Source organism: Cynocephalus volans, chromosome 2, assembly GCF_027409185.1.
Source record: "Cynocephalus volans isolate mCynVol1 chromosome 2, mCynVol1.pri, whole genome shotgun sequence".
NCBI classification, from domain to species: Eukaryota; Metazoa; Chordata; class Mammalia; order Dermoptera; family Cynocephalidae; genus Cynocephalus; species Cynocephalus volans.
In genome coordinates this window covers 196,156,536-196,170,825 of record NC_084461.1, presented here as the reverse complement: position 1 = coordinate 196,170,825, position 14,290 = coordinate 196,156,536, and the positions used below count along the sequence as shown (strand labels likewise).

Below are 14,290 nucleotides of genomic sequence, written 5' to 3'. Positions count from 1 at the left end.
AGGGGTTCCATGCCTACCTAGCCTTGGGCGAAATTCTTACATATTCTTGTGTGTAGAAATAAACACCGTTTAACTCACTGGATTTTTTAAATTCCAGTTCTTTCATATGATAGGAAATAATGTTTAGGGGGCACCTATTCTGTGCCAACCACTAGATGTTCAAGTTTATCACACTATATTACTTCAAAACAGTTCTGTCAAATGAAAGGATTATCATACCCATTTTACAGATGTGGACACTGGTTACTTGTTCAAGGTCATATGGCAAAGGAGTAAGAGAGTCTGGATTCGGGTTGAAGTCTGTATGGTTCCAAAGCCCATGTTATTTCTACAATACCGTGCATGTCTTAGCATAATAATTGTTGTTAGTAATAATTTTTTTGATATGGCAAATAGTAAACATGTCACACTAGACAGTGGCTTAATCTCTGGGTCTATTTAAGAATATTTGAGATTGCAGTAATTTTTGAATCTGCAATATTCGTTATGATATTTGAGTATCTATAATGTACTAAGTGTTATGTTAGGTGCAGTGGCTCTGTTGCTGAACAAACTTGGATGTGGTCCTGCCTCCATGGAGCTTATAGTCTAAGATTCTAACTGGTCTTTTGCTTGAGCAGAGCTGTATTTCTGTTAAATTGCTGTATCTCAAAATGCTAGGAAGCTTTGTAGGTTCCCCACTGGTTTATCAAACCACATATACTTGATTTGAAATGAAACACAGACCACAGACTGTGTGACCCGGTGATTCCCTCCCCATGTGCAGCACCCTGCTAACTTGTTACTCTCTGCATGTTTCAGATCTTGCCTGGGAAGGGACAATGTTGAATCAATAGCCCACTTCTTCTAAAATCAGGATTTATAGTTTTGGGATGAATTGAGAAAACTCAGTGTGTGTCCTGTTTTCTGTTTATTTAGAACAGAGTCGTCAACTTTGGCACTATTGACATTTGGGGGTAGATAATTTTTTATTGTAGGGGCTGTTGTGTGAATTGCATGATGTTTCATGGCATCCCTGGCCTTTACCTGTAGGTGTTAGTAGCACCCTCCCCCTGCTGTTGCAACAACCCCAAATGGCTCCAGACATTGCTCAGTGTCCCTTGAGGGACACAATCACCCACAGGTGAGAACCATTGATTTGGAAGAACTGGCTGCATTGTTACCAGGAGAGAGAACATTACAGTAATTTGAATCCCTCCAGACTGCCCTTGCTAACAAACAGCGGGACTGTTCTCTGGCATCAGTAGGACTTTGCTGCTCAGAGTGTGGTCCATGGACCGGCAGCATCGGCATCACCAGAGAGCTTGTGCAGAGACTCAGGCCTGCTGAGTCAGAAGCTGCATTTTAGTAAGCTCTCCAGGTGATTCCTGTGTATATTAGAGTTTGCCAAGCCCTGTAAGAGAAGAAATTAGATCTGTCAGCCTTCGTGTTTCTTCCTTGTCTTTGTGGGTCTTCTTCGTTTTGTCTTCTGGGTTCAGGTGAGGGAGGCTGCTTTTTAGCTAAGAACTTCCATAGTCGATAGAACTGCTTAGAATTGCTGGGTTTTAGACCTTGCTTTAAGGAATATAAAGCTTTTCTCTCAGTCTTCACATTTTTCATATCCTTCAAGATGGGGGTTCAACCTAATCTCTACCTTGTGATAGCAAATAGGCATTTTCATGCCCCTCCCCCGTTTTACTATTGTCCCATATTTACTTTTAATTCAGGATAGATCAAGTGTTTTTCATTAACTCTTTTTATGCACATATTATATTACCATGCCATTTATTGAGCATCTACCATGTGCCAGGGGCTCTACAAAGGGGCTCTTTATGCATAATATTGTCCCATTTACTCCTCCCAAAACCTCTGTGAGGCAGGTGCTGTAACTGGTCCCGCAGTACAGATGAGGGCACTGAAGCCTGAAGAGATGAGCCACTTAGTGAGGGTCATGGAGCCAGTGGTTGGCAGCGGTAGGTGTCGAATTCAGATCTCCCTGACTCCAAGTTCTCTTTCCTTTTATTTATTTGAAAAAGTAGTACAGTTCATAGTAAAAAAATTCAAGTGATGTAGAAGGTTATACAGTGAAAAACGTCTCCCTCCCATCCCATGCCCAGTCCGTCTCCCTAAAGTGAACCCCGATTGTCAGTTTCTTGCATAACGTTCCTGAATATTCTATGCTAGTATAAACATTAGCGCAGCCTATCCTCTTAACAACATCTTTATGCTGCCTCCCAAGAATTCAGGAGTTATTTTTGCAGGTTATTTTTCTGGATCATTGAAATAAATGAAGGAGAAGTTTTTATGAGACCTTACCATGTTTATCCTTTGCATTTGACACTCTGCCATTGATTTCTGGTGAGCAGTGCTCTCTTCCTCCCAAATGAAAACCCCTTATGATTTTAACATTAATTTTCCATTTGTTTATTTTAGTGTTCTGCCTTTAGAATAGCATTATCTCAATGACTTATGCATTTTATGTGCGAGTGTTCATTTGTTTTGGGCCTTTTTAGGTCTGCTTGTTTTGGGGTTCCTGTCAATTGAGCAGGTATCTGTCCATGTTTTGTTCTACAGGCTGGCTCAAGGAGGATAGTAGATATACTTCTCTGTTAGACTTGGTTGGTCCTTAAGTGCTTCTTCCTGTTGGACACTAGTCACTTCAGGGGCAAGAGGAAGTGAGGAAGAGGATCTGGGGCTGTTTGGGGTCTCAATGTGGGGGAAGGGAAGGGTAGACAGAGGGGGATGCTACAGTAGTGATGGCAGAAATTCAACTTCCTAGGCCAGGAGCATGTGGTACCACCTGCTAAAACATGGAAAAGGAATTGTGAGGAGATGTCGTCAGTAGCTCTTATAGTCTTTTATGGGATATGCAGGTAAATATTTATGTTTCTCTTGAGGGCTGTTCTGTTTTTAGAGGGTAAGTTAATGTTAGGAGAAAATATGCTAAAAAAAAGCTCAGTGCTTATGAATTAGGATTGTAGTATTTTCCTCCTCTAGTCTGAATTTAGAAGCTACATCCAGAGATGTTAAAAATATACAGTATTCCACATTATTCCAAGGTAAATTGAGATAGCATATTCTACAGAAAATATAGTTGCAATATTGAGAAGATAAAAATAAATAAATGTAGAAATCTGCATTTCTACATTTCGGTACTACCCTGGTACTCCTGGGGAGTTTCTACCCTGGTACTACCAGGGTAGGAAAATAAAATCAAATCAGGGTTAAAAGTAAAAACAAAGAAGTTCCTGTTAAGTTGCCAGAGGAATAACACTTTGTGACTATCAGCCTCCTAGTGGCCAAAGCAAAAAGGAGAATATGAACAGTTAGAAGAGCCTCAGTCCCATGAGAAAAAAGTCTAGAATGCTTTGCTCAGAAAAGATCCAATTTTCTGGATACCGAGGCTTGAGGAATTTTATCATTGGGTTTCCCATAAATGAGACCCCCTGTGACGTGGTGGGCCACAACCCTCCAAAACGTTCCTTGGCAATTTCCATACAACTTCTTTTTATAGTGCCTCTTAGGGCATGCCGAATGTGCAGTGCCAAATTCCAGATCAGCAAATCAATTCTAAGTGAGATAAATTAATATCTTTCTTGGGGGAAGCTGGGAAATGGAGAATAGGTTTGTTGGAGAGCCCATAAATTGAAGTCCTCAACCTTTAGATTCTCACTTGCAGAAAAACCCTCACAACCAAACAAACATGGAAATGACTTGGCCAAAGATTCAAAATTATATTAAACATCTGGGACTATATTCAGCAGCCAACCTTCTAATCAATTCTATGAAGTGTGGTGGTTGCATTTGTGCTCATTTTCTGAGGGTGAAGATTGGATCGAACTAAAGAGGACGGTTGGCAGGAGTCACATGAGATGAAAACCTAAGGACAAAGAGTAGGAGGCCCAGGTGCTTTATGACTGAGGGTTTGGAAATGGTTTCCAGTGTCTCACTTTAGAGAAAAGACATATGGCCAAGTCTTGTTAATCCCTGGTGATGGAACATTCAACTGCAGCATTGGTAGTTTGGGATCTCAGACCAGCCTTCCTGTCCTTCAAAATACTGACTTATAAAGGAAACACACAAAGAATTGATAGCCTGATTGGGACCAAAATATCCGCTTTATTTGTGGCAAGGTGAGTGCTCATAACCCTTGATTCAGGGCTCTGGTAAATGTGTCCATCCTACTGAACAGAGAGAAATGGTGGGCTTTCCTCATGCACAGGGAGGCCTTGTCACAGGGGTCTGATGGAAACAAGGAGGATGAGAGTGGTCAGTTGGCTGAGTGCCTGCCAAGTCTGGACGTGGGCAGTAAAAGAGGGAGCTGAGCTTGGCTCTTACTTTCAAGACACAGTAACCTTACTTTCTAGTAAAGCAGGCCTAGTGAATGACCAGCTCTGATGAGTCAGATTGGCTCCTCCTTCCTTATGGTAGGAGTGAGTAAAAGGTTAAGACTTGGTGTATTTACTCAGCACTTCCACCTTATGGGCTGAAGGAGACCGAGTAGAAGCTCCTTAGATCAGAAAAGGATTGAGGACAAAATTTCTCCCTTCCCAACAGATGGAAACAGCTTTATTGAGGAATACAATAAGCCACGTGTATTTGCAGTGTACAGTTTGATAAGCTTTGATATGTGTATGCCATGTGAAACCATCACCAGGCTCAAGATAATGAGCATATCCAGCATCCCAAAAGTTTCCTCATGCTCCCTCGTAACTCCTCCCATCCCTTCCCTTGTACCCAGGCAACAACTGATCTGCTTTTGGTCACTGTAGTTTAGTTTGTATTTTCTAAACTTTATATAAATAGAATCGTACAAAATGGACTCATTTTGTCTTCTTTTACTCAACATTATTCTGAGATTCATCCATGCTGTAGCATGTATCATAGTTCAGTATTCCATTGTATGGATATGCCACAATTTGTTTATCCAGTCACCTACTGATAGACATTTGGGTTATTTCCAGTTTTTGGCTATTTGAAATAAAGCTGTTTTTTTTTTTTAAAAAAATCATTTATTTATAAGCCTAAAGGCATATGCATTTATTTCTCTTGGGTAAGTATTTGGGAGAGGAATGGCTAGATCATAAGGTAGACATATGTTTAACTTTTTAAGAAACTGGCAAACTTTTCCAAAGCAATTGTACCATTTTATGTACTCACCAACAGTGTATGAGAGATCCATTTACTACTCATACTTACCAACACTCCAACAGTTGGATTTAAAGTCAGTAGTATCGGGCTGGCTGGTTAGCTCAGTTGGTTAGAGTGTGGTGTTATAACACCAGGGGTTTGGATCACTGTACCATCCAGGGGCTCCCCACTCCCCCCCCAAAAAAGCAAAAAAATGTCACTGGTATCTTAGAATATAGTCAGCTGTGGAGATAGGCTTACATTTTTTCAAATTAAAAAAATTCTGAACATTCATACATATATTCATGCCATTGACATGATGAAGAAGCTAGGTCATTGTCCTTTAGAATAGCTTCCACATTCTGGATTTGTCTCTTCTCAGTAGGCAGTGGTGGTGGTGGTTTTGTACAGCCATGAACCGCAAAACAATGTTTCGGTCAACAACAGACCTCATACGCGATGGTAGTTCTTTAAGATTATAATGGCTGTACCATGTAACCTAGGTGTGCAGTGGGCTACACTTTCTAGTTTTGTGTAAGTACACTCTGTGATGTTTGCACAGTGACGAAATCACCTAATGTTGCACTTCTTAGAATGTGTCTCTGTCATTAAGTGGTGATTACTTGTTCTTCCAGCCCCTGCAAACTGGAAGGTAGCTCCAAAGGCTAAAAGAGATATTTGACTTTTTCTGGCAAGAATATCTAATATTCTGGCCTAAGATGGAATAATTTGAGCATCAAAAAGACTGCAGTGGCTTGAAACACATCAAATATATAAAAATTCACGAGTTCATAATGATAACAAAAAAGAAATCTCATTGGTCACTCCTGGAGGTTGCTGAGGTGCCAGCTCATTACTCTGAATGTTGCTAAATATGGGGAAAGTACCAAGCATTTATCCTGCCTTCTTATATGAATTATATGCCAGGGCAAACAAATTGTTGATGTGCTAGTAAATGTAGAAGGAATGATGATATTAGAAAACCACTGTTTTGCAGGCCTTAATGAATAATGGCTCCAGGCAGTGATTGTCAATGGCTGCTGAAACCATTAGGTGAAAGATTGGAAGGGACTTTATGGTAGTAAGATCAGGCTGATATCATTAGAACCCATGAATCATTCTTAGCATCTCAAGAAGGGAGACAGGCAGACACTGTGTGCCCCCTAATGTCATGAAACAGTAAGTAGATAACACATCTTGGGCAGTATTCTTGCCAAAAGAATTGCATATGGATATCTGGAAGGGCCTGGATTTAACTGCCAATTTACAGGAAACATGGGAGTCAGAGAAATGTAAGTGACGCCACAAGGATATAATCAGTCAAGTCCAGAATGTGGGAAATTGTATGAGGATGCATGATCCAGTTTCTCAAACCAATAAATGGCATTAAAAAAAAAAAAAAAGAGGGGGTCAGTGTTGTAGGTTAAAAGCGATATCAACAAAATCAATGTGTGAGCTTTGGTTTGATCCTGATTCAAACAAACTAATTGTAAAGAGATATATTTGGGACAACTGGAGAAAATCGAACAGAAGCATGGTATTAGATAATGTTATAGAGTTTCTGTTAATTTTGTTGGGTGTGATGAGGGTACCATAGTTATTTTTTTTTAAAGTTCTTATCTGTTAGAGCAGTGGTTCTCTCAAAGCTCTACCCCACCCCAACCCCAGGGGACAGTTGGCAATGTTTAGGGACTTTTTTGTTTTGGCAGCTGGCTGATAAGGGGATCCAAATCCTTAGAGACATTTTTGATTGTCATGACTTGGAGGTGCTATTGGCATCTAGTGGGTAGAGGCCAGGGATGCTGTTAAACACCCTATAATATGCATGATAGCCGCTTGAAACAAAGAATTCCCAATCTTCAATTCTTAGTTCTTATTTGTGAAACCCTGTTTTAGATGTACCTACTGCAGTAGTTATGGGTGAAACCATATTATGTCTGGGGCTTGCTTTTAATAATCAGCAAATGTGCAGACAAGGTAGGGATGGTGAGATGAAATAAGTACGGGAGCTGCTCATTGTTGAAGCTGGGTCATGGGCACATGGGAGTTTGTTTTACCACCTTACTACATTGGTGCGTGTGAAAAATTTTATAATAAAAACATAAGAATACATTTAAAAAATGTTGTGGAAAAGGCTACTAAAGAGATCAGAAGGGTGGCAAAGAATGAATCTAATCTGATGTGTTGTTGGGTGTAGGCAACTCACGGGTACTAAGGGATGGTGTGGGGCCTAGAGCAAGCAACTCCTAGGGAATGGAAATTGATGAACTTGCTTCTTTGCTGTTATTTAATTGAGTCCTGGGGAAGCTCTACCTGGGTGAAAAACTAGGTGTATCCAAACCCAGTTCTGCAGAGAAATGCAGTCATGACAAGTTACAATTTGAAAATTTCCCCTTTTGAGTATTTCCAGCCGATGTAGGTGTTTCATGGATTGCTGAGTACCTAGACCCAAGAGGGAGGGAAAAAACAAAGTAGAGCTAAAATGTTAAGAAGTCTGGCTAAAGTTCAATCCAGAAGTGAGAAAACATCTCCGAAAGTATAAATCTGTGGGGAAACTTAAGTAGATTACCAAAAACTTGATACTTAGTAGCCTTGTAGGAATGTGGCTTTTGGGTATGGTAAGAGTCAGAGCACACAACTCCATTGAGATTCTTTGAAATCTCCCCCAGAGAGGATATCTGTTTAGCTGCTGGCAGCCAGACCCTAGATTGATTGATTGAAGTATAGTTTAGTAACGCTAATGTCCTTATTAATTTACTTTGAAGACGGTATTGTAAAAATTGATTACCAGCCCCAATCACCGTTATCCTAAAAGTCTTTTTATGACTCTCTGGGTAGGCAAAGAAATGGGATGGTTTGTTTTAGTTAAATCTTGCAAACTGGATCTGCTTTGTCTTCTTTTTGAATTTCTTATATACTGTGTTGTGTGGATGAGTCATACCTGACTACTTGCTACCAGGAGGGGAGAAAGTGGGGGGCTTGCCTGAGGCTCTAGGCAATGTAATCTATTCTTACGGGCTAAATTACTTATGTATATTTAGTAGCCAGCTCTATTTGTTGGTCCCCTAATTTATTCTCTTGGTTCGTTCCCATGAGACCTCTGATATTGGATATCTTTCTCTTCTTTCTATTGCGACCATTTTTTTGGAGTTGTTCCTGTCTTGAGAGTTGGTCGTTGATATTCCTAGAATCTCTGCTCTTTGCATTAGCTGTCAAATTTTGCCACTTCTTTTTAAGCCTATCTCCTGTTAATCCACATCGTCTCTGTTTCTGTTATCACTTCCTTAGTGTAGAATTTATCATGTTGACTATTATAGACTTGTCCTTTAGAGGTTTCTAGCACTGACCTCTTCCAACCATCACTATTGAAATGATCGTATCAGTCTCTGGATATGTTCAGTTGGCACTGATGCCAGCTCAACACTCTATAAAACTCTCTCTGGTATTACATTCTGTCCATCCAATCCAGGATTTCCTCTTCAAGGTCAAGCCAAGAATTGACTTTCACTTACTCCTCAGCCTCATTACCTACAGCTCTGTTGGGCCACTGCTCTGGCTTCTGGGATTTTTCTAAAGTAGCACTCTTCCCCTCTCCAACCCACAAAGATACCTTTTAACCAGCTCTTGAGATTCAGTCACCTCCATGACACTCTCCTGCAGGAGCACGCAAAAACTCACTGCCTCCTCATGGGCAAAATTTGCCATCACTCCGTTATGTATTCTCTGCTTTTTCCCACCCACATCCTGACCTCTGAATGATGTAAATATCCCCCTCTTTACTCATTTTGCAGTTCTGTCTTCATAACAGATGAGTACCATCACATTAGTGTCTCAGATTTTAAGCAACTGGAAAAGAGTGAATTTTTTGGTAATCTTCCTTTGCATTTGAACATCGTATCTAATTAGTCAATTAAATTTTTTGAGGGGTGGGAGACATCATGGTAGATAGAATAAAGTTGAAACTGTTTTTGATTTAATATAGTTGAATGCCCAATGTGTTGCAGGCACAGTCCTGATTCATTATATCATCACACAATATTTATGTGCCTTCATCCTCCTATGACACAGTGCTGGCTATTATTCATCTTCTATTTCTGCCACATGCAATTCAGCACCAGGGTCTGTAATCCAGGGATGATTAAAAGTCTTAGGAGTTTTACTAGGCTCAGGTTTTTGTTTTTGTTTTTCAGTAATGTCAATTTTTTATGACTAAATTGGGTACTCTGAGACATATCAGAATTTGGGTTTCCTAAAATGGTATGTTGCATGGAGAAGCGCATTAGATCTAAGAAACTATCCCACATGTAAGATTCTTGTTATTCGTTTGTTCCTTTAACAAAATAGATATTAGACATTGAATAAGGACAGCCAGGTACTGGTGTGGGTGTTAGGTATATAATGGTGAGCACAGCAAAGTCTTTCCCCTCATGGATCTTGTGTTCCAGTGGGGAAAACAGACAGTAAACACCATGCCAAAATTAGAAAATCTTTTATGTTTTTAATATGAACCTTTGTCTGGTATGCTGAAAAATTAAAGGTGGGCATGGGGTAACTGGAGCTTGGTGGAGCATTAGAAAGAAGGGCCAAGAGGACAAAGCCATTTGGATCTTTCCTTTTTTTTTTTGAATATTTTTGAAGACAATTAATTCCCCCCCCCAAAGCTTTTAATGAATGTCAGGATTAAAAAAGAGAGAGAGAGAGAGAGAGAATTTATAGAAGGGAAATTAACTACAGCTCTTAAAATAGCTCTTTGTTTCTGAAAGCCTTGTTCTGCCATCTATCTTATAACTGAAAAAAAAAAAAAAAAAAAAAAAATCCCTCCAGAAGTTACTCGTATAGCCTCAGCCACTGAGGAGAATGTGCCTGATGTTACCTCAAACAAGATGATTTACTTAAAAAATATTTAGGGAAAGATTTTCTTTTCTGTTTTTGCAGTGGCTTTTACCAATGAACAATAGATCTTAGTATATGACTTCTTATTTGTCATTAGTGAATGTAGTGGGTATGTGGTGGTGGGGAAGGCTGATTTCATAATACTGTATCAGAAAATATTAATATAGGCACTCATTAACATATTTTTCAGACAAAACAATCTCAACTTTTAAAGCCTCTTGATTTAATTCAAACATCAAGTACCTTCTTTGTGGCCTGTATTATGCTAGGTGCTCTGTTTGCAAGACCCATTTTCTAGTCATTTAATTATATATTTTCTCAACACATATTTATTGTGCACCTACTATGTTCCTGTCACTATGCTATGTGCTGAAATGCCATGTGTATCTCCATCATCATAGATGAAGACCAATATGATTTTAATAACCTAATAATATCTTTTTTAAAGCAAAAAAAAATAATATTACATTTTGTTAGAATCAAAAAATAGACATTTTCTGTAAGGCACAAAAAATAACAGAATTAGCCCCCCGAGATAGATGTGGTCACAATCCTTTTAAACTGTGGCATCCAGATTTTAAGCTACTTCTCTCTCTGGTGCTTCTATTAGATGTGTATTGGATCTTCTCATTCTGTCTTTGTCTCCTGACCTTTCTTGTTTTCCATCTCTTTGTTAGTGTGTGTTGCATTCTATACGAGTACTTCTTGAGCTGTAGTGTGCTAGTGAATCACCTGGGGATCTTGTTAGAATGCAGGCTCTGATTCAGTGGGTCTGGAGCAGGGCCTGAGATTCCGCATTTGTAGCCAGCTCCTGGGTGATGCCGATGCTGCCAGTCTACAGACCACACTTTTAGCATCATTGTTCTATGCGACTTCCTCAGATCCAACTGCCAGCTTACTAATTTCTCTTCATCTGTGTCTAATCTGCCATTTAACACATCCAGCAAGTTTTTAACTTTAGATTCAATATCAGTACTTCTTATTTCTAGTTCTGTTTGGTTCCTTTCAAATGTACTGTTTTTTTTGTCTGTCTGTCTGTTTTTTTGGTGGCTAGCTGGCAGGGATCTGAACTCTTGACCTTGGTGGTGTTAGTACCACGCTCTACCAACTGAGCTAGCTCACTGGCCAGAACTTGCTTGGTTCTTTTTCAAAGTGTCTTGTTCTTTGATTAGAATTTCTACTCATTTACTGCGATAATAAATTGAAATTTATTTTATGGTCCAATTAAGATTTTTATTTTGCAGTTTTGGGAGGGCTGATTCTCCAATTTCTTGTATCTGCTGATGCTCCTTCACGGTAGTTTGTATCTTTGGGTGGTTTATTTTTCTTTCTTCTTATGTGCAATTGTTGGTTTTTTCTTGTGAACTCATTTCCAGTAGTGATTGTGTGTGTGTGTGTGTGTGTGTGTGTAAGAGAGAGAGAGAGAGAGAGAGAATCCTGTGTGTCCCCACTAGTTCTTTTTCACTTGTGTCTGCCAGTGCTTTAAGTGCTCAAGTGATCCTGGAGCAGTATGTATGTTAATTTCTTGAACTGTAGTTCATACACCATACAGAATACTGTAAACATAGACACCGTATATGAGGTTACAATTTCTTACTAGCCACCTTCTTTCTTTCCCACTGAAGGGCCCTGGGCAAGGGTGAACATCCTCATCCCTCTTTAGAGGGAAGAATATTTCCCCCACTTGTCTTTGGCTTGAGGCTGTGGCTTTTTCCCCAGCCTAAATATGGTCCTAAGAAGCCTTTCTTTTCAGAGTTTCCTGCTGTACTTAACTGGTTACCTGTCTGGAGGTTTACATCCCTAGCTTTTAATTTGTGCTGTAAATATCTCACCAGTTACCAGTGTTTCACGTTGTCTTCTTCCTTTTAAATTGAAGATTATTTGGTCCTTTTTCTAATGTTGACCACATTAAGCTACCTTTGACCCTTTGTTTTACAGACAAATCTTACTTTATAGTACAGAATTTCAAAATCATATTATTTCACTGAGGGTGGCTCCTACCCCTCTATTAATCATACTCCTCACTCAGAAATGGAATTCTACTTTAGTCTCCTAAAGATAATATAGTGGAAAGGGAATTAAACTTCTGCTAGAAATTAAATGATATGATATGATTAACACAAACATCCGCACGGATGTGTCTGTGCCTTGCTTAGGAAAGAATGTTCAATACAGATTCTGCTGTATCTCACTAACCTTCAGTAACTCTAAGATCTGTTATAAACATGCACCTCATGTGAGCAATGATAATAGCAGGTAATATCTATGGAGTGTTTACTGTGTGCTAAGAACCGTGCTAAGCACTTTATATAGATTATTTTGTTTAAGTCTCCCAACAGTCCTTTGATATAGTTATTCCCATGTTGAAACTGAGGCTCAGAGAGGTTAAGTGTCTTTCTCAGGGTTACAGAGCTGGTGAGTAGTGGAGCTGGAATTTAAACTCACTTAGTCAGATTCTAGAGCATGTGCCATTACTGACTATGCTTCCATGTTAGTATCACCTGCAAATCTCTCTCATACATTTCTTCAGTCTTTATCTGTTTCTTTATTTTGGGATGGAGACTTCTCTTTTTGATCCTTATGAAATATAATTTACATTAAAAATTTTTTTTTTCTTTAAGAAATGTATTGGGTAATTGAAATCAGATGAAATCAGATTGGATTTGAGCCTATGTTGATGGAAGTACACATGGGATGTGGGTTAAAGCAGTCAATCTAATTTTTCTTTCCATCAGCTAATTTTTAAAGTATTGAGCAAGCAGACTGTGACACTAACAAGGAAGATTTAAATTCTCTTGAGAGAGGTTGGAGGTGTTAAATAATATTCTGGTAGTGTACATTTTACATTTTCAGTCTTCTTCACTACCCCTCCTCATCTCAATGCACCCGAGTCTATGAGAATTTTCTTTTGTACTTCCTGGGAGCAGCCAGACCTCTGGCTTCATCTCCTCTCCCCTCTACATCCCTTTACCACTCAGTTACTTCCTAGAGCTGCTCTGGATGTTTTTGTCTTTGGGGAACTTTGGAAACAGCCAGATCTTTTTGAATCTGTGCACAGGAAACAGACTGTTGCTCTATCTGGCACATAGCTCTGTCCAGAAAATGAGGAGTTAAAAAGAAGTCTGTCTGGGCTGTTGGGCTGTGAAGGGCTATGACTACTGTCCTAGGGGGAGCTCTAGCAAGCCCTGGCAGGCGGTGACTCATGCTGCTCTGTCACTCAGATCGGCATCGGCCCCTGCCACGCAGGCAGCCAGGTAGAGTTACAGCCAGAGCACGCACCGAGTAGGGAGCATGCAGCCTACACTGAGGGGGATGTGATGCCTGGCTCGCTGGCTCACCCCAGCCGGCCCACCAGGGACGCCTCATACCGCAGCCATGGTAATGCTTCTGACCGGCGACGTCCCCGGGAGCACACCGTGATGGGCTGCCTCCTGGTGACTGATGGATGAGTGTCCACCTCCCTGACTGAGGGACCTTAGTAGGTCGGCAGGAATTGGAGAGGATGTAATTTGCCCCTAGCCGGAGTCATGCCGTAACAAGGTAGGACCTGTGCTGCAGATGTCCGTTCGGGCTTCCGCACCCTCAGTGTGCAGGGGTGCTGTAAATCACCAGGAGGAACTTTATTTAGCTGGTGTTTCATGATGCTGATTCAAACTGCGGTGAATTGGGGGGCATGATTGCACTGGGGAGGAGGGATACTGAACTAAAAAAAAGTGGTTAGTGAGATCTCTGAGTAGACTTATCTAGATATGAATGAACTAGACTGCAGTGGAATCCTAACATGAGTTTCAGAACCTCACAAATTCTCTTTCCTGTTCTTTCCTCCCATTCCAGTGAATCCATGAAACATAGAAGTTCCATTTTATTTCAATGATTAGCACTAAATATTACTAATTTAAACCTGTCTGGAGGGAATATATAGGTTTAGGTCGGCTGGCATTCTTGCACTAGCCAGCTGATGCTCTGTAGAAGCCTTCTGGAAATATTAGGAAGGAGCGGCTTGCTCGGATGAGTTTTTCCCAAGTGCTTTCATTCATCCGTGTGACCTGTTTGAGTTTATCCTTCAGTTTACCCCAGCTGGGAAGGCAGCCTATCTGCAGGTTGGTGGCCATGTTGGCAGAGACGGGGTTAATCTCTTGTTGCTGTAAAAGCCGAGGCTGGGTCTGCCTGTGCAGCTAGATTGAAAGCAGGCGCTGCAGTGCCATCGCCAACGCTGAAGGAGTAAGACGAATTTCTCCGCAACAGTGTTGAATCCCTCTGAATTTTTCTCTCCCTCCTTTTCTTGTTT

At 40.4% G+C, this 14,290-nt stretch overlaps 1 protein-coding gene across 2 annotated transcripts in view; it reads left to right on the top strand.

Moving 5' to 3' along the window:
- The window catches only part of CIT (citron rho-interacting serine/threonine kinase), a 146,839-nt gene that overhangs the window by 40,711 nt on the left and 91,838 nt on the right, over positions 1-14,290 (top strand). The window lies entirely within an intron of this gene.